We start from the raw sequence: 18610 nt of genomic DNA, 5'->3' as shown, positions 1-18610 counted from the left end.
GACTTTAGGGTGAGTGGGTTGGAGGGACGCAAAGGGACTGAATGGTGCAGAGCGACTGAGAGGCATTCTTTAAGAGACAGGAAACTGTAGAGACCATTTAGGGTGGATGCAATTGGCATAATAGGTATCCCAGGCCAGCCCACCCCCATTCTCAGCTCTGTTTCTTTGCTCTATATGTTCAGTAGCTTCCCAGCCAAGCCACATAGGATGTATTTTCTCTCAAGTCCTTTCTGTATGGTTCTGTCATGACTCCACAGTTGGGGGAAGTTTTTCTGGCTTCCCCACTTCTAGAAATTGCATAATTAAATCAGATCTGGGGTCTTGTACCTATAGGGAGAAAACTTGAAATGCAAACTCAGGGGCCTTGTTGAGCACCCTCCACTCCCAATGGGAGTGAAAGGCCCTCAGCACCTTGCAGGATCAGGCAGTGAAGGGCCCTCTTATTGGGGCAGGACCTCCCAAGAGCAGTTTCTTTTTACAAAGCACTGGCAGTTTGCTCAGCAGTGTTTATCATAAAAGCCTCACAAATTTCTGGAATGGAACTTTGGGAGAAGTCCCATCTCTTCCCCCTCCAGGGCAATGTCTAAACTGAAGGTGTGCAGAGGAGGTAATGATGTGCTTTGCAATGAGGTGATGTGATGCCACAGTCCTTTACTATATAAGGAAGTGTCTGCCATGTAAAATTGATCTAACCTCTTGTTTATTACTGACAAGCTACTAAAAGAGATTTTACCTGGCCTGGTTTCTAAGAATCAAGAGTATGAGTGCAAGAAAAGTGAAATGACATCCCAGAGTACAAAACAACAAAACCCCACTGCAGTTGTCTCTTGTGGCATACAAGAGTGCTCCTCCTGTTACTGCCACAAGATGATCTCTCCACAGCATGGCATCTGTATTTTGGCATGAGTACTTTATTACTTAAATATTTACTAAACCCAGAAACGGTGGGCGTGTATGCATGTGGGGAAAGGGTTTATACATTACTTTGAAGAGCTTGTTTTATCATGATCAGGAGAACTGGATGGCACGGAGGATTGGTAAGGGGATTGATCATGTTAAAGGGTAATTAGTTCAAATTTGGCTCAGGGTGGTAATGGACAAAAACCGTTGCCACATGGTGGCTATCTGGTGACCTTTGTGAAAGGAGCTGATGGTCATAGAGTTCCTGGTGCAAAAGTGTCCAGACACAGAGAAACAAATCAAACAAAAATCACCACCACAACCGGAGCTCATGTTAGTTCTCTCAGCAGAGAGGCATTAATGACAAGAGCTAGTACTTCCAGGTCAGGGTTAAAAACATGGGAGCTGCTGTACTGGAGCAGAGCAGCTGGTCTAGTATCTAGTAACTAGATGTTCTCATTATTACCATATCAATGTCTAATCCTTTTTTGAATCCTACTGTGAATTTGGCCTTTCTAAAACATGGCAATGAATTCCTTCAGATTAATTATGAATTGTGTAAAAAAGTATTTTGCTTTATTATCCATTTAGATTAAGGCACATTGACACAGTAGAGGGTGTGTGTTAGAGAGAGAGAGAGGGAATGTTTATGTGTTGGAGTGGGACATGCTTCTGGAGATAGAAGACTTACATTTTCAGTGTTGAGTCTGCACTCATGTCTGTGTAGTAGGAAGGAGCATATTTTGTGGTTCAGTCACTTCAGTTTCTAGTGCTCTCAGTCTGGCATGAAATAAATAGAAAGCTTTTCACTGATACACTTTATAGAACTAAATAGCTGAGACTAACCTGATGTCCATCTTCCAGTTTGGAAAAACATCACATTAAACTGTTTATATGCTTTTCAGGTTAAAAATGTGATAGCTTTTCCTCCTTTGCACCTGCAAAATCGAGTAAAAAAATAAATGAACTTTCCTTGTTAAGGTCTAATAGCAAAATGCTATACTGTCACAGCAGAGAAAAATAACGGTGCGTGTGAAGGTGTGCACGATTTGCCTAATTGACCAGGCAAATTGATAAAGTCTTTTATAAACAGTTCAAAAATATTTTAAAATTAAGGCATAGCATAGGGACTGTTTTTCTTATTTTTGTAATAGCTTTTTCATTTGATTTTTAATATTAACATAGGACCAAATATTAGTGCACAAAACCCCCCCTCAAGAATACAGAAGCCCCTAATTTACCCTTGCAAGATTATACTTGCCTGCTCAATAGACTTTTGCTCTGTCAGCATAAAGAGGCCTTAAAGTAAAAGCAATGCAGGAGTAGAAGTCATCCTGTTTCCCCTGACCAACAGAGACCCCCTGCACAGAGTCCATTTATAGAATCTAAGTGCAGAGGAAAACAGTTTGTTCTTTAGTGTTTCCTCTCTGTTTCACTTCCTGCTTGTTACTGATCTGATCATGTGAGGTGTTGAGATGGTTGCCTCAACTCTGGTTATCATTCATCTCTCTCTCTCTCTCTCTCACACACACACACACACGTCAGTTTTCTTGTACAATTACCCCATGTTTCATAAGAAATGTATGAAAACAGTTTGTAAAATGCAGGAGAAATAAGAGAAGTGACTGAAAAGCCATCAGATATATACTTTTGAATTCAAGGATATGAAAATCAGCTTCTCAAATGAATATTGTTCTTTTACTAGACCATCTCATGTGACAGCACAGTAAAAAAAGTCATAAAATAGCAGACAGATTACACACAGATTTGCTCTGTCTATCTTGTGTATTCATTATGTGAAGACTTACAAAGTATTTAAATAATTTCAAAGTTTTAGTAAGCTTGAAACCAAACTGGAATTTCCTTTTGAACTCAGTGTTCTGATTCCTCAAAATACTAGTCAAGATAAAAATCATAACCACACAAAAGACTTACAAACTGCAGAAGAAGATGCTTAAAGTGAAAACTGAAAAATGGAAGAAATTCCGCTTGCAACATGAACAATCATCAGAAATTCCACTTGCAACATGACAATGACAGTGTCACACGTTACAGAAACAGGTAACCACAAGAGAGTCTTCTGTCTGGAAATCACTAGAGTGACTAAATATAATATAGTGAATAAAAAGCAGCAGAGATAATAAGTAACTTTTAAAAAGGATTTTGTTTGGATCAAGAGCTAAACTAGAAAAAAATTAGTACCTATGCACCTGCTAGTAATTCCAATGCCAGCTGCACTTTGAGAACAATAAATCAAATACTCTCAAATATCTATTTGCATACACAATTGCCTGACTGCCACATGCAATAAATAAGGTGACGATTTCCAACATTGAGGGTTATTAACCATTGGAACAACTTATTTAGTGACCTGGTGGATTCTCTATCACTTGCAATCTTTATATCAAGACTGGATATCTTTCTAAAAGGTATGCTATAGCTCAAACAGAAATTCTAGGCTTGGTGTAAATTATTAGTTAAGATTCTTTGGTCTGTGTTATGCAGGCAGTCAGACTAGATGATCATAATGGTCCCTTCTGGCTTTGTATTATAATCGATGGATGTGTATTTGTGCAAGTGCACGTTTTTGCTGTTGGAGCTTCAGTGTTGGTGTTGAAAATGTAAGGCCATCTGCTTGATAGCAAGAAATAACCTGATTGTCATGTATAATAATTGGAATAATATATTTGCATTTTAGTTCTAGTTACCTTCCTAGTATGCTCCTTTAAAAAATAACCAAAACAAACTTTCATTCTGATTTTTGGTGTTGATGGAAGTTAGAAGCTTATTTGCACTAACAAGAGCGAGGTGCAGTGTAAGCAGATATGCTATTTAGGCATCTGCCTACAGCCTGCTATTGTTTCTGAATCAAGATCTACAATACTGATCTTGACTTCTCAGGAACAAAGAGACCAATTAAAAAAATTGTCTGGCAGTTTTGCAACATGGACAAAATGTTCATGAGAAACTAGGATGTATCCACCACATGCATTTTCAGCAGAAATGAAACCCAGAACCTGCTGTTAGGACACCAGTGGTGAAAATATTTGTGGCTCCTAGCATCATGTCTTTTTTGTATGTGATCAATTTTAGTTTTTATTGAAGATTGACAGCCTCTAAATATCTAGTAAAATATAAAGGCCAAAAATTTTAAATGTGGGTGTCCAAATTTAATCTCCAACTCTGGAAATAGTTATGCGGGCGCTTAACTATATTCAGGGGAGTAGGCTGATTGAATCCAATGTGTGTGAAGTTGAGCACCTGTGTAACAGTTTGTAGGACGGGAGACTTTGGCACCAAAATCCATTTTTAGGCACCAGAGCAGATAGCTTGTTTTCCAGCAACGCTAAACATTTCAATAGAAGTTGCTAATAGTCAGCACCCTTGAAAATCAGGCCACAGAAACCTAAATATGGATGTAGGTACTCGACGTTGACCAGCGAAGTTTGAAAATCTCCCAGTGCTGTGAAGCACTGCACACACTCAGCTCCCACTGAAGATTTTAAGGCAGTGGTTCTCAACGTTTCCAGACTACTGTACCCCTTTCAGGAGTCTGATTTGTCTTGCATACCCCAAGTTTCACCTCACTTAAAAACACTTGCTTACAAAATCAGACATAAAAATACAAAAGCATCACAGCACACTATTACTGAAAAATTGCTTACTTTCTCATTTTTGCCATATAATTATAAAATAAATCAGTTGGACTATAAATATTGCACTTACATTTCACTGTGTAGTGTATAGAGCAATACAAACAAGTAATTGTCTGTATGAAATTTTAGTTTGTACCGACTTGCCTAGTGCTTTTTTTGTAGCCAGTTGTAAAATGATGCAAATGTCTAGATGAGTTGATGTACCCCCTGGAAGACCTCTGCATACCCCCAGGGGTACATGTATCCCTGGTTGAGAACCACTGACCTAAGGGTACTACACTGCAAACAAACAAAAAACCTGTGACAGCATGTCTCAGAGACTGGGTCAATTGACTTGAGCTCCCATTACGAGACTGAAAATAGCAGTGTAGACGTTCCCACTTGGGCTCTGAATCCACCCTGCCCCAGGCCCTGCTGGTTCAGAGTCTGAGCTCCAACCTGAGCAGGAACATCTGCACTGCGATTTTAACCTTGTAGCATAAGCCCCACAAGACTGAATCAGTTGACCCAGTCTCTAAGACTCAGTGCTGCAGGGTTTTGTTTTGCAGATGTACCCTAAGGACATGTCTTCACTGCACAGTTAACCCTGGAGTTTGAGACTCAGGTCTCAGCACCCATGTTAGGTTAGGCTGGGTGCAACCATCCTCCAGAGCAAAACCCTACCCACTTGATTGTGTCCTCACTGTTTTGTTTCTGCACTTGACCGTATGTGTCTGGGGGCACATCCCTTGCTTCTTTGTTCTGAGATGCTCTAGGATTTTTTTCCAGTCAATTGCAGGATAGATAATTTGTCTGTCCTTTGAGGTGAAGTGTGGGAAGGCATTTGAGGACCATCAGCCCTCAAGTGATGTTGCCTAAATTCTCACTACAAAATGGGTGGGTTCCAGCCCAAGTTGCACTGGTGCCCCTTTTCTAACAAATACCCCCAGCCAAATAAGCTAGTCCCGGCTTAAAGTGCCCCCAAGCCTGGGTCAGAGATTTTTCTATATGACTGGTTGGGGAGTTTGGGCTAAGAGTCTGGGTTAACTCTGCAGTGAAGACTTACCCTAAATGCTAAGGGTGCTTAGTAACTCTCATGAATTGCTTTCTACTTTGAAAAAACAGGTCCCTGACATGTAAAATTTGGTTTATGGAAAGTTTATTTTCCCTTTTTTTGTTTGTAATATTTGTAGAACTAGTTCTAATATATAAACATAATTTTCCTTTCCTTTTCCTATATATCAAAAGGTTATTTATTTTTAGAAAAACAAGTACGACAGTGATACAGAATATTACTGAAGTTGAGCCTAGATGCTGAAATAAAATTGTTATACAATGTAAAAAATAACAGAGTATGGAAATACTACTCTGAATCAGATCTTATGTAATAGTCTTTCTTTGGTTCATCAAAAGGCAGGAAAAGTGCATTTAAAGAGTAACTAGAAAACACATATAAAAGAAGCTGGGAAATCCTGTGTTACATTTGAATGAATACAGCATTGTAAGTAGGTAAAAATTTTAACTTCAAAACCTATGGTATGTTCATCATTCATCATTTTTCTTGCCAAAACATACTCAGCATAGTAATATTGTCTCTTCTGGAATCAATCAATCATAGTAATTTACGATATAGATCTTGACACCTACTCCAGCAGATCTTGTGCATTGGGGATTCCCCCTCCTCCAGAGGGGGAATCTCTGGGTGACTATGCCCTCTCCTTGCAGGTTCCTTTTTGCTCCTTCTAAAGTAGTGTAGAAAGCCAGCCAAACCATGATCAGATGAGCAGGCATGGCTGGTACACTGCTGCATTCCAATGATTCTTTCTGGGGAAAGAGTCCCTTGGAGGACTGTCACCAGCTGGCACAATTTAATGCAGTTCCAAGGCTTCTCTAAATTATACCCAAGCCCAAATCTGTTCCTAATAGTTTGAGGCCACCTTAAAGCCACTTTTGCCTCCTCTTCCTCGCTGCTCTGAATAGCTGGGGTTTTGTCCCTCTATCTTTAAATATGGATAAACATCTATTAGATGAAGCAGAACATGAACCACAGAGGAAATGTGTGATTGTCATTTGAATGAAACTTACATACCTAAGACAGAAGATACATTTGCTATAACACAAACATTATTAATTTCCTTTTGCCTGTATAGGTCAATAGTGTATTACATAGCACCTTGTCACTTGTGTTAATGGCATTATTTCTTCCTCACATCTCTGTCATTTTTTAATCTTTATGCTGTGTTAAGTGAATTTTAGCGTTGTTTGAAATTGATTTTTGTGACTGCAGCTGTACTCATTTTCACTTCTTAAAATAAATGTTAAAGAAAAACCGCACAACCAAATGTCTTTAAAAAGCCATAAAATGAACCTGGGAAAAGTATCTATGTACATTAGCAGTTAAAGTTGCATTCCTTTAATGAATTGTCCTCTGTCAATTGGCGTGGAACTGTATAGATTACATTATCCCTTTGCTCAGCTGTAGCTCCCAGATCTATTTGTAAACAAAGGTAAATCCTTTAAAAACGTATTGTGTATTGTATGGTTTGTTGGCATTGGCAATGGTGTGTTCCTTTCCGATTACAGCACCATATATATTATTGTAATGAACTAAGACTAATAATAATAACACTTAACATTTAACATAACTTCTTGCTATTTCAAAGTGCTGTGCAAAATATTAACTAATTAGTGATGCACACTAGGTATGTCAGTTCACAGTCCATTCTGACAAACACATTAAGGGATAAATTCTCTTCAGGTATGAACGGTCACAGATCCATTGATGTCAATGAATGTGATTTATTTATTTTTTAAATAATGGCCTGTTTTCATGATAGGCTTTAGTGTAAAATGTGTCCATTAATATCTGAAAAAATGATGGTTATTTTTTTCCAGGATTTTTTAAATCAGACAATTGCATTTATTTCATTTTATTTAACCATCTCCTTGTGGTTGCAGCATATCACAGCCGTGGTAGGGGAAGAACCAATGGCAGCATGGCATAGGAGGGAGCCATGCAGGCAGGGCATGATGATGGTCATTTGCTCCAGAGGCTGGATTAGGGATCTACAGAGTTGAGGACTGTTTCCCATGGATCTTCTTCACTTCCTGTTCTGTGAGGCTGCCTTCAATTCAAAGACTTCAGGTCAGAAACATCAATCAAACATGTAACTTTTTCCTCTCCTGTGAGTTTTTCCGTGGGATGGGATAATTAGACTGCCAAGGTCTATGAAAGAAAGAGCTCCAACTATTTTACTCCATTTGAAAGAATCAAGTTGAAATTTTTTAAGTATTGTTAAAAGCTCTGGACCAAATTTAACTCTGTTTTATGTCCTGTGCAGCCCCAGTGGAGTCAGTGGATCTTCACAGGTTGAGAATCAGGCTTTTGGAGTCAGGAAACCATTAATGAAGATGACCTTAAAGTCTCCTTAAGCTGATCCTACTATAACATTTACGTTATATTCATTAGCTTGGTCTTTCACGTTAGGGTTCATTTTTTCACTTAATGCTCCTGGGAAATAAGCATACGCCTTCATGGAAAGCCCTGGCTCTGGTCTACATCTCCAACTCTGTGCTGGCGAATGCGCAGGACTCTCTAGACAGTCTCTCTTTGTAGTAAGGAAAAGCACAAAGAGTTCTCCATGTTAATGGAGGGTTCACTGAGTTTGCCTACAGCAGAATTGGTGTGATTCCTTTGTGAAAGGAGGGCAGGATTCTTTTAGGCTCTACCAAGTATGCACAGCATGAAGACCAGCTTGGGCATAGGGTGATGGCCAGCTGAAGGAGCTGTATTTACAAGGATTTTCTGGTCCTTGCTCTTATGTGACTGGCTGTAGAGGCTACTCTAGCTTTTAGGCTGGAGTAGCAGTTCTAGTGCAGCTCTGTGGCAGCTTCATGGACTGGTGGAAGCATTATTTCTCTCCACATTCCTTCGAAGAATTCCCCAGCTCCCAGCTGAGTTTCTCAAGATAGGCCCTGGGAGCAGGATTTCCCCCCTTTTATAAACACTTAATCACAATCATTCTACAAACACTTTGTACAATGATTTCAAGGGCCACTGTAACACTAAATCCTGCATGATACACAATATGTTACTTCCCACATTACTCCCAAAGTCTCTTGGGCTGCAAAAGGAACATGTTCCTAAAATCAGAATGTTACGAAGTATTGTTACTAAGTCAGCAGGCCTGCTTGGTTTTTATAGAAGCTATTTGTACTTATTTGAGAATGCCTAAGTCTATGGGAGTGTGACTCATGCATTAGGTGAGTCAGTTACCTTTTACCGAGAAGATACTGGCTGAAAATAGCTGGAACAAACACCGGGTTTATTCAGCTTGTAGCAAAAGGCAAACTGTATCAGGAACTGCTGAGTAGTTTGGATTAAACTCTGTTGCAACGTTTTTCTCTACTTTAAGAAAACCATTCGTTGCATGTAGACTCTCCATTGCTCCAGCAGAGGGTAGTTTATCCTCTAGGAAGTTAGGTGTATTGAGAAAATGATCAAGAAAAGTAACATTACTTACTCTAACCTCCCTATACTGGGATATTAGGGCAATAAAAACAAGCTGCAGCAGAGTGAGCTTACCAAATGAACACACAGGAATGTATTGCTAGGCACACTGTAACATGTTCCCAAGGTGGCACTGGAAAAGGCAGCCAAGTTCAACGTAAATTCCCATTTCTGTTCTGCTACCAGACATTTCACGTGACTTCCACATTTTGCTTCATATGCTGAGACTAGTTCCATCATCAGCATGGTGCTGTTATGAGCTCGGTATAGTCCTTGAACTTCATTTGGCAGCTGGTAAAATTCATATAACTTGAAATGTTTTATATTTAATGCATAAATTTGAACATATTTATTCAGTCTGTTTAGAGAAGTTTCAGACAACCCTATATGCACAATAGGGATGGGGTGATTGCTTCTAGTGGGCTTTTACTTTTGGGGGTGTCTGGTCCCAGACTACAGCTGCAGTCAGATGCCCTCCAGCATGTCCTGTTATCCCAGTTGCTGGTGAGCTCCTTCCTCGAAGTTTAAGCAGCAAACAAGGATGTAGGCACCATTATCTGTGGGCATGCAGTCCCTAAAAAGCAGAAGAAAACAGCTGAGCTGGTCCACCGGTAGAGCATGTTTATTAAATCCATATCCTGAGGAATTGGAGAAGAGATTGTGGCGTGGAACTGCTGCCACTGTGTGGGTTGGGTAGGGGTGATAATTCATCTCCTTCCCCCACCCCCAATATTGCGTCACTGAGCTGGGAACAAGATTGGCTCCAAAGTTCAGTTCCACTGGTTCAAAAGAGATGAGGGAAGAAGAGGGCAAAGGCAGCTCTTACTGTTCCTGATAAGTGCTAGTATCAGCAGAGCAGCCCTGTGCCCTACCCTTTGATTAAGAGGAGAGAGTAGGTTGCAAGCCTTCTCTGTGCCACTATAGCGCAAAGCCTTCTTACTCAGGCTTTGCTTTGATGGCAGCCAGTGTGCCCTCTACAGCACCTCACAAAGGTTAACATAGCTGGGTCCAATAGGAATTCTGGCTTTAGAGGGAAAGGGTGGGGGTGCTCTAAGAGCCTGACAATAGGAAGCTGGATGGGTTGCTGCACTTAATGCTACACAGGTCTCTGCAAAATCTTGGGCTAGCTCTGTGCATACATAGACTCAGCACAGCCACTGATAAGCCTCTGTCTTCACTTTCAAGGCCTTTCACTTTCAATCCCCACCCTGTGTAGCATTTCTCATTTACTATCGAGCTGTTGACATTCTCCTCTTCGACCCACAAGATTAGCGTTCATTGCTCACTTGTTAAGTCTTCAAACAAGCACCTTTGTGCTTTCTCCCATGTTGCCCCTCATACTTGGGAAGCACTGCCTGCAAAAATCTGGAAAGCTACATCATTATCCTTCTTCAAATCTCTCCTCAAAACTTGCCTTCACCGTGACATCCACAAAAAACTTGACAATGATTAAGCTGCTGCTGTGGTCAGACCACTAACTGCCACCAGTATTGTCTAATTGCTGCCTTATATCTCTCCCCGCCCCCAATCTGTCAGGATCCATCTGTTGTCTCTTGTCATGTACTTAGATTGTTCTCTCTGTTTGTACAACAGAGGTCCTAGTTCATGAATATTAGGTGCTACAAATAATGTCACTTAATTAAATAATTAATACTTAGTGCTTTATTGCACATAGTCTAAGTGATTCAAAAGCATGAACTAATGAGTCCTATCTATCGTGTTAATTTTGAATCCCAATTTAATTTTCTCTGAAAAACAAAAGTTTTAAGTACCCCTTTAAGACTCTTGTAACTACAGTTAGGTTAAGTCATGTCCATGGAAATAATTTCACAGCCGGTTTGTGCTCGCTGTTAATGTCACTCAGACAGAGTTTTCACTGTGGTGGATGTGACTATATGTTTGCTCTCTTTTTTAAATATTATATCTGAGTCAGTCATGCTTGTAAAGTAAAGTCTGGTTGTATCCTTTCACTTCCTAGACAAATGTTAAGGATTTTTTCCCCCTACACTGACTCTGAATCTAAATCCAAAGATGCCAGTTTAAATTGTTTTTTGTTTTAATTAAAAATTCATTATTCTCAAAATAAATCAGAGGTAGATAATGGATCTAAAAGTCTCGTCTTATGTGTGACACTGATATTACCAAAATTACTACTTTACTGTTACAATATACTATAATCGACGTTAGGAAGATGCAAAGACGTCCTAGATAAGTTGTAAAATCACACTCATATATAACAAATAAATACCTAGATATAATTTTTTATTAGCATGACAATATTGCCAAGAGGCCCCAACCAAGATTGGGACCCCTATTGTGCGAGATACCATGCAAACACAGTAAGAGACTGTCCCTGCTCCAGAATGATTACAGTGTAAATAGACTAGAGATGGGTGGGTAAGGTAATCTCTTTTATTGGGCCAATTTCTGTTGATGAGAGGGACAAGCTGTTGACTTACACACGACTCTGCTTCGGGACAGACAAAAGATGGGAGGAGAAACAGGTGATTCATCCAAAGTGACACAGCAGATCAGTGGCAGAGGCAGGAATATAGTTTAGGTCTCCTGAGTCCCAATCCAGTGCCCTACCCACTGACCAGACAGCCTTGCCAGATAGATCTAGCTTTATTTCTGTTTTAAGATATTTAGATTGTGCGTTATATTAAGATACCATTTGTGTTCTAGACAGTTATAAACAACCTACTGATATATTGCACTCTATAACAATAGATTAGCCATTTATTAGAACACAGATGAACCATTTGCAAACCATCTATTAATGGAACCTTAATAAAATGCCTGACTGGTATTTATCTATATTGTCAATCATTGCAATATCTAGGGGTATGTCTTCACTCATGGTGGCACTGTTGGTGCCATTGGATCGATTTTGCGGGATCAATTGAGTGGCAGTGGAGACCTGCTTAATCAATCAGGAAGTTGACTGAATAAATCCACCTTTGCAAAAAGATTAATGTTATGTTGACGGGAAGGCATTTCCCATTGGCAGAGAATAGTGGGGACGTCATGCTATTTAGAATTTAGGAAGTCAACAGGAGACACGCAAGTGGCTCTCCGTAGCTTGCGTATCTCCTGTTGACTGCTGCTGAATTTCACCGGAAGTGTAGACCAAGCCTAGATGTTGTAATACAGCCAAATAAGAGACTCAAACCAAAATGAGCTTCATTTTCTCTCTAGAAAGCGAGGCAGACATACGCGATTAAAAGGGTATAAAAATCTGATTTCTGAAGCTGTTTTCTTCACCAGCCCTAAAGCCTCTCAGTGGAGGAGAGGCAGTCAGAATGTTTGACATGTGGGTGAGGGATGTTTGTTTCATTATAAATGGTAGCTTTAGCATCTAAACACACCCTTTGATTGCGACAGCCTGAACCTCCACCTGCCAAAAGGAATCTAGTTTTTCAAAAGATAACCCTTGACTTGTGTATCTTGGCTGTCTCTCTGCCCTTTTCTCTCTGAAGTTAGTAGCTAGGCATAACACTGAGTTTACATGTGTGCACATGTTTCAGACTGACACAAGATGATCTGTTCTCTAACTATTTTTGGCTAAGCCCTCAGAGGATCCAGCTCCTCCATGTAGCAGTAACTGTTTGGGTATCATGTGTTAAAAGCTCAGATTTCACTCAATACACATAAAGGTTTAGGCCTGTGTTATACAATGCAGTGCTGTTGAGTTCCCCATAGTTTGCAGAATGGCTCTCAAAAACCTGATTGATTATTAGGGCCTGAATTGTCTCTCAAGAAACCTTGTGTGGGCTCTCCCTGGCTCTGTATCAGGCAGGAGGTGAGTGCTCTTTCTATTGCACTGTTTCTGTTTACTCCCCGTGTTTGTTTCCATCTGGAAGAGCTCTGTAGGGTATGGGAGTGGAGTATGGGGGCAGGTGCACTATACTACCCTGGAAATAAGCAGGCATTTCCCTGAAAAAGCAAATAAACCTCAGAATCAATTTAAGCTGTGCACCAAGCACCTCTGTGCTATGGGAAACCCCTGTAGAGGTACTGAGAAGGGGGAAGGGAGGAGCAGAGCCTCTCTTTGGATGGCCCTGGCCTCTGGAAATCTCAGGGGGTCATGGCACCTTGCAGCCTCTTTAATTTTTTACATACAGCTGCTCCCCTACTTCCATTTCTCGAATATACTTGTTAAAATAAACTCCAACCATGCCAATTGAACAGAGGACAAGCTGGTAATGACAACATCGCAGCTGTAAAGAATGTGTGTAATGTGTCTCATTTCATGGACACGTATGCCATAGAATGCTGCAACCCAGACTGCATAGAGCTCCCATGTACATGAAACCAGCAGGCTGAGCCAGATCCCCAGGTGGTGCAAATCAGCTGAGGTCATGGAGCTACACCAGTCCACATCAGCTGAGGATTTAGCCCATTGTCCTTGTTCACAGACACTTGCACTCTAAATTAATTACAATATGAAAGAGGCGGCATGATGTTGGCCTCCAGGGAAGCCACACTGAGATAGCTTAAAGAGGGCAAACGGCAAAGAATGGGGCAGGCAAAGCCCTAAATATTGGTGTTTTTTCTTCCATAAGATATACCAAGCCAGCTATAAGCAGCTTCTAATGACCTCACTGGTCACTCCGTAGACAAAAAAATAGATTCCTTAAAGCTATCTAGCCCTTTGGCTAGCATCCAGACAGCCAAGTCAAATATGATGGGGATTACTGAAAAATCTTTATCCATCATATGTAAAAAAGGTTCTACCAATCCCAAAGGATTGGACACATTACCAAACAGGTCAATGAATACTTCAGATCTTACCCAAATACATGCTTAAAGACAATGCTTATTAACTAAACTAATATTTATTAAAAAAGGAAAGCGAGTAATGGTTAAAAGGTCAGTATACATACACAGATGAAAATAAATCTCTTAGGTCAGTTTCAAAGTAGAGATGATAACTGAGTTGCAAAGTTCTTAAATTGCAAAGTCTCTGAAATTACCCAGACAGCTTGGACCCAAATTAGTTGTTGCTTAGAGCTTCTTTGTTAGAAATCCAGTCCAGAGAAATGAAGACTAAATGATCCATGTAAAAAGCTTGTTCAAATTCTCCCATGAGAATTAGCAGGGTGATTCCAGGCTGATGCTGGGATCCCAATCTTGCGATCCAAACTTTCCCTGACAAGTTTGGACAGATTTGAGACAAAAAGGATCAGTCCAGTAGAGTCTTTTATAAATCCATGAAGGCTGACCGATATCTTCTTGACAATAGGTACCTCCTTGAACAATCAATAGGTGATTACTTGTGACTTCAAAGTATCATCTCCTGTGTCCTGTGCACACTGGTCACTAGTGACATTAGTACAAGGTAATTGACCATTTACAACCATTAACAGGCATTTACTACTTAAACTTCAAAGGGAAATAAAAACAATAATATTGTTACATTAAAGTTCCATCTAAATGTTCATATGTTCCTTTTGAACTCTTAATCAATAGAACTGTGATAGCCAGAAAAGCAATTTATCTACATTGTTAACCTCTAACAAGAGATATGTAAACAACATCAAATAACTATCAACAATACAGTTGCATATCAAAGCTCTAATCTACTTGTAAGGAATGACCCTCACTACCATTTGTATTTTCCTATAATATGTCTTTAAAGGTCAGATTTGGGCCATGCAATTTGCAAAGTAGCTTGATTTTTTTTTCTGGCCTAGCATCACAGGTAGTATCAGCTAACAGGTAGAAAAGCTTACACAAACTGTTCTGAGGATGCTTGTTTCAGGAAGGTACAATCATGGTCCCTGGTTTTTTAACATTATTATTCATTTAGATTTTATTTGGTTGATATGAAGGAGTGTTGTGTTGGTGAGGTTGTGAAAGGATAAAGCATGTGAAGGAAACAGATATGGTGTGGTGGACAAGATGAGGAAGGTCTTTGCCAGCGCTGAAATGTGAAAGTATGGAAGTGGTTGTAAGAGGAAAAAATACCAAAGGGGCATGTAGGGAAGCACAGTCATTGGATAAAGCTTATTTCTTAGTCTCATAACCTCAGTTTTCTCTTGATTCCTCTTTTCTTCCCTTACACCCACTAATCCTGACACATCTTCCCCTAGATTATCTCCAGAAGCCATCCTTTCCTCTCTGTCCTCACTGCTAAAACTCTTCACAATATCTCTCCTTGATTGTTGTCACCTTTCTTTCTCTAGCTGCCTCACTTCTCAACTCTCCAGTCTAGCCAAACCTCCACTGCCAAAGTCATCATCTTACTGCTCTGATAGTGACACCGCAGGTTTGAATCCCTTCACTGACTGGACTGTATGTCTTAACTGTTACAAGTGCAAGTTCCTCATATTTATTTTTAATGTCCTGCAGAACTTTTCCTATGCTTTCCTCTCTGCTCTGATATCCCTTTGCTTTCTGGGCTTCCTCCATTTTTGACTTCCCACTTTCTTTCATATTGCTTCTTATGCTGTCAGTTCCTATCCGCCAACTCCTTTCTCTCTCATGTCTGAAATCCCTCCTTTACACACATTATTTCTATACACCTGTTCTAGGCTAGTCACTGTCACCAGTGATTTCTGTTCTAGCTAGGTTTGTATACTACCCTCATCACCTTAGTTTCTGAGCACCTTCTAGTAATGTATTAAGTAATGTGACTAACTGCCACATAGAGTTTGACATTGCAATGTGCTTTCTACCCACTGCTTTTCTGCCAGAGAACAGATCAGCCTCCCTTACTGGAACTGCTGTCTCATCTTTTGCAGCATCTTTGTTACACTCGGTGTCCTTTTCTGGAGCAATACCAATCTTATTCAGTGCTTTGTAAAGTACTGTTTTCACAAGTAATCGAAATGGTTTGAGGTGATGAGTCATCACTGCACTAGACTCCGATTAAACCACCTGCAGTGAGGCGTCATTCCTGTGCTAGGTTCCAGCTGATCCACAAACCAGGAGCTGGTCTAGTGACTCTCAGGGCAGGTATATAAGTTTCACAGGAGAAACAGCAGCTCAGTCTGCCTAATGTCACTTTGTGGCTTGGAACTCTCCCCTGCCTCATAGCAGTGACAGATTTCACAGGCCTTAGCCTGCTCCAACTCAAGCCTTGTTCCCACATCTGCTCCAGCCCTGCCCTATTCCAGCCCTACTCTTGCTTTGTTCTGATCCTGCTCTTGACTCCTCTGATTCTGGTTCCTGGCCTGGCTGCCACTGTTCTAAACACTAGGCCTGATCCTCCACAGCCTGGTTTTTGACAAAACAGTCCCTAATTGTTGAGTTTGGCTCTAGGTCTAACCTTTCCCAAAGTTTTAGGACTATGCAAATCATGAGTTTTGGTTTCCATATAATAATAATAATTAATAACAGCAAATACATCACAAACAAGACATCTTGTTTCAAACTACTACTAGTTCAGAAAAAAGTGTGGTGATAGTTGAATTTTTAGTGTTCCAAATTGGAGCATCATGTTAATTGTAGTGTACTGTGCACACTCACATTTCCTATGTTTTAAAAATAGCCTCTGGGTGGTAATGTTAATACCTGTTTGCCAGGAGCATTTTGCTAACTGATAGAGTATTAAATTGTTGGGGTGGTTTGCTTTCACTGTCTCCCAGATTTGCTGACTCTTTTAAATAGTTTTGTTTCGTTAAATGGACGCTATGTTTAGTAAAATTACCCCATCAGTAAAAACAAAAAAAAAAAACCCTAAAAATCAAAAACACCTAGAGATCTCTTTAATGTGTTTCTTTAATAAAATATGTTTCTTTCAGGAAACAGGTCAGGATCTGAAGCCTAAGCCTCAGGAGAACATAACTGAAAGCTCACAAGAATGTGCAAGGACTTAATGTTGTGGTCATGTAGCTAATGTCTAGAAATTATTATTGTGCAGTGAGATGCTGTAGGCCTTAGCAATTTCTGAAGCAGTTCCTACCAAGGGAACTTCAAATGTTGGATGCATCATGAGGTGATTAATATCATGATGAATATTTTGAAAGTGTACATTTGTTATCAACATAGGACCGGATACCTGTTCTGAGTACCCTGCTACCCCTGGACTAAGAGGAAATCATGTTAGAACTTCTGTGATGCCATTCCTGGTACCTCCACACACGTTAAACCAGCTCTGTTGGCTGGGGAGGAGGAAGCTCTATTAGCTGAATGGAATATCACAATGTGGCAGGTTAGTGGCTATTTTAGAATTGCCTGTGGAAGAATGCAGGTGTAATTTGAATACACAGATGTGACATTTTTCAAGTATTGGTTGTGTCTAAAATAAATGCAGACATTTATGAAGTATTAACTCACATCTCACTCCTAAGATAATAGATCACACTGACACTTCAAATGAGTTAGTCAAAGCAGCTTTCACCACCGTTTTTTTTAACTGATTTATAACTGAAGTCAGTTTTCAGATATATTTTTACAATAGTACATTTATCTATTTTGTTTCCTTTTATGTTACAATATATCTAAGTAATCTTATTACAATGGGATGGTCTGTCTGTTGGAGGGGATTTTGTGTTTCTGAGCGGTACACCATTTCCATTCTTCAGTCAGATTGAGTTATTTTTTAAGTATAGTTGATGCAAAGTTTGTTGGATTCCCACCTCTTCCACTTCTGGATATCCCAGTAGTGTCACATTAGCCCATTTGGTTCACTTTTCAAGTTCAGTGACTTTCTTCCAGAATCTTATATCACAATACCACTGTCTGCCACTGATTTTCTATAGCAGTATAGTTGTAGCTATGTCAGTCCCAGGATAATAGAGAGACAAAGTGGGTGAGATAATATCTTTTATTGGACCAGCTTGTGTCTCTCACCAACAGAAATTGGTCTGATGAAAGATATTACCTCACCCACACTGATTTTCTACTCATTGTGTTATGTCTCTCTAGAGATGATACCCTATTTTCATCTGCTGCGGTTCTATTATGTTTTATAAAGTGTTTTTCCTTTCATTACTTAATGTACTTTATTTCTAGATGGTGGCAGTTTGTTGAATTACAAAAAAAAAAAAAAAAATGCATTGTACACAAGCTCACTGCTGGCATTTACTCCTATTTGTATTACACTTTGCGCCTATTAAAAATGAGATTCTTAAAAGTATGAGATTGTGTATATCTGAAAACTTTTGAACCTTTAAAGGTGAATTGAGAAAATCAGGCTTTTAAACAAAGTTGATTGTAGTTGTGAAAAAGAGGGCTTCCTTAGGCAAAAATTACTAAACCCTGTGCTGAAGAGATCATGCAGGTCTAACACACTGACCATCTATTTCAGTCATGTGGTCAAAAGCAAAGAAACAAGCTTATAAAGTCTTCTAGTTATTGTGTTAATTCCTTATTATTGTGATTACATATACATTTCTATATGACTCACTACCCCAGATGATGGTAGACCTAGTAAGCCAGCCTTTACTCAGTCTGGCCCAGCTCAACTTGTGTATTTGATGTGTTCACCATTGCATTAGTCTATGGTATTTTGATTCTGAATTGGATTGGGTAATTCTAAATTTTGTGTCTAAATTCTAAATTAATGCTAAAAGTGCATTAATTCACTGCATAGTTATGTTCCTTCCTTCTGTTTACT

General features: G+C 39.7%; 1 long non-coding RNA gene across 1 annotated transcript in view; it reads left to right on the top strand.

Annotated features, from left to right (window-relative positions):
- The first annotated feature begins 1948 nt into the window (after nt 1–1948).
- LOC137151224 (uncharacterized) overlaps nt 1949–18610 on the top strand; it is a 60564-nt gene continuing 43902 nt past the window's right edge. The window contains exons 1-3 of the long non-coding RNA XR_010919216.1: nt 1949–2961; nt 7494–7680; nt 16794–17203. This is a non-coding gene — a long non-coding RNA (uncharacterized lncRNA). The remainder of the gene's footprint in view (nt 2962–7493; nt 7681–16793; nt 17204–18610) is intronic.

The sequence above is a fragment of the Emydura macquarii genome, unplaced genomic scaffold, assembly GCF_026122565.2.
Source record: "Emydura macquarii macquarii isolate MOO-44397 ecotype Brisbane River unplaced genomic scaffold, CSIRO-AGI_Emac_v2 contig_1045, whole genome shotgun sequence".
Taxonomy (NCBI): Eukaryota; Metazoa; Chordata; order Testudines; family Chelidae; genus Emydura; species Emydura macquarii.
The sequence above is the reverse complement of the archived record's forward strand: the minus strand, read 5'-3'. Positions and strand labels throughout refer to the sequence as shown.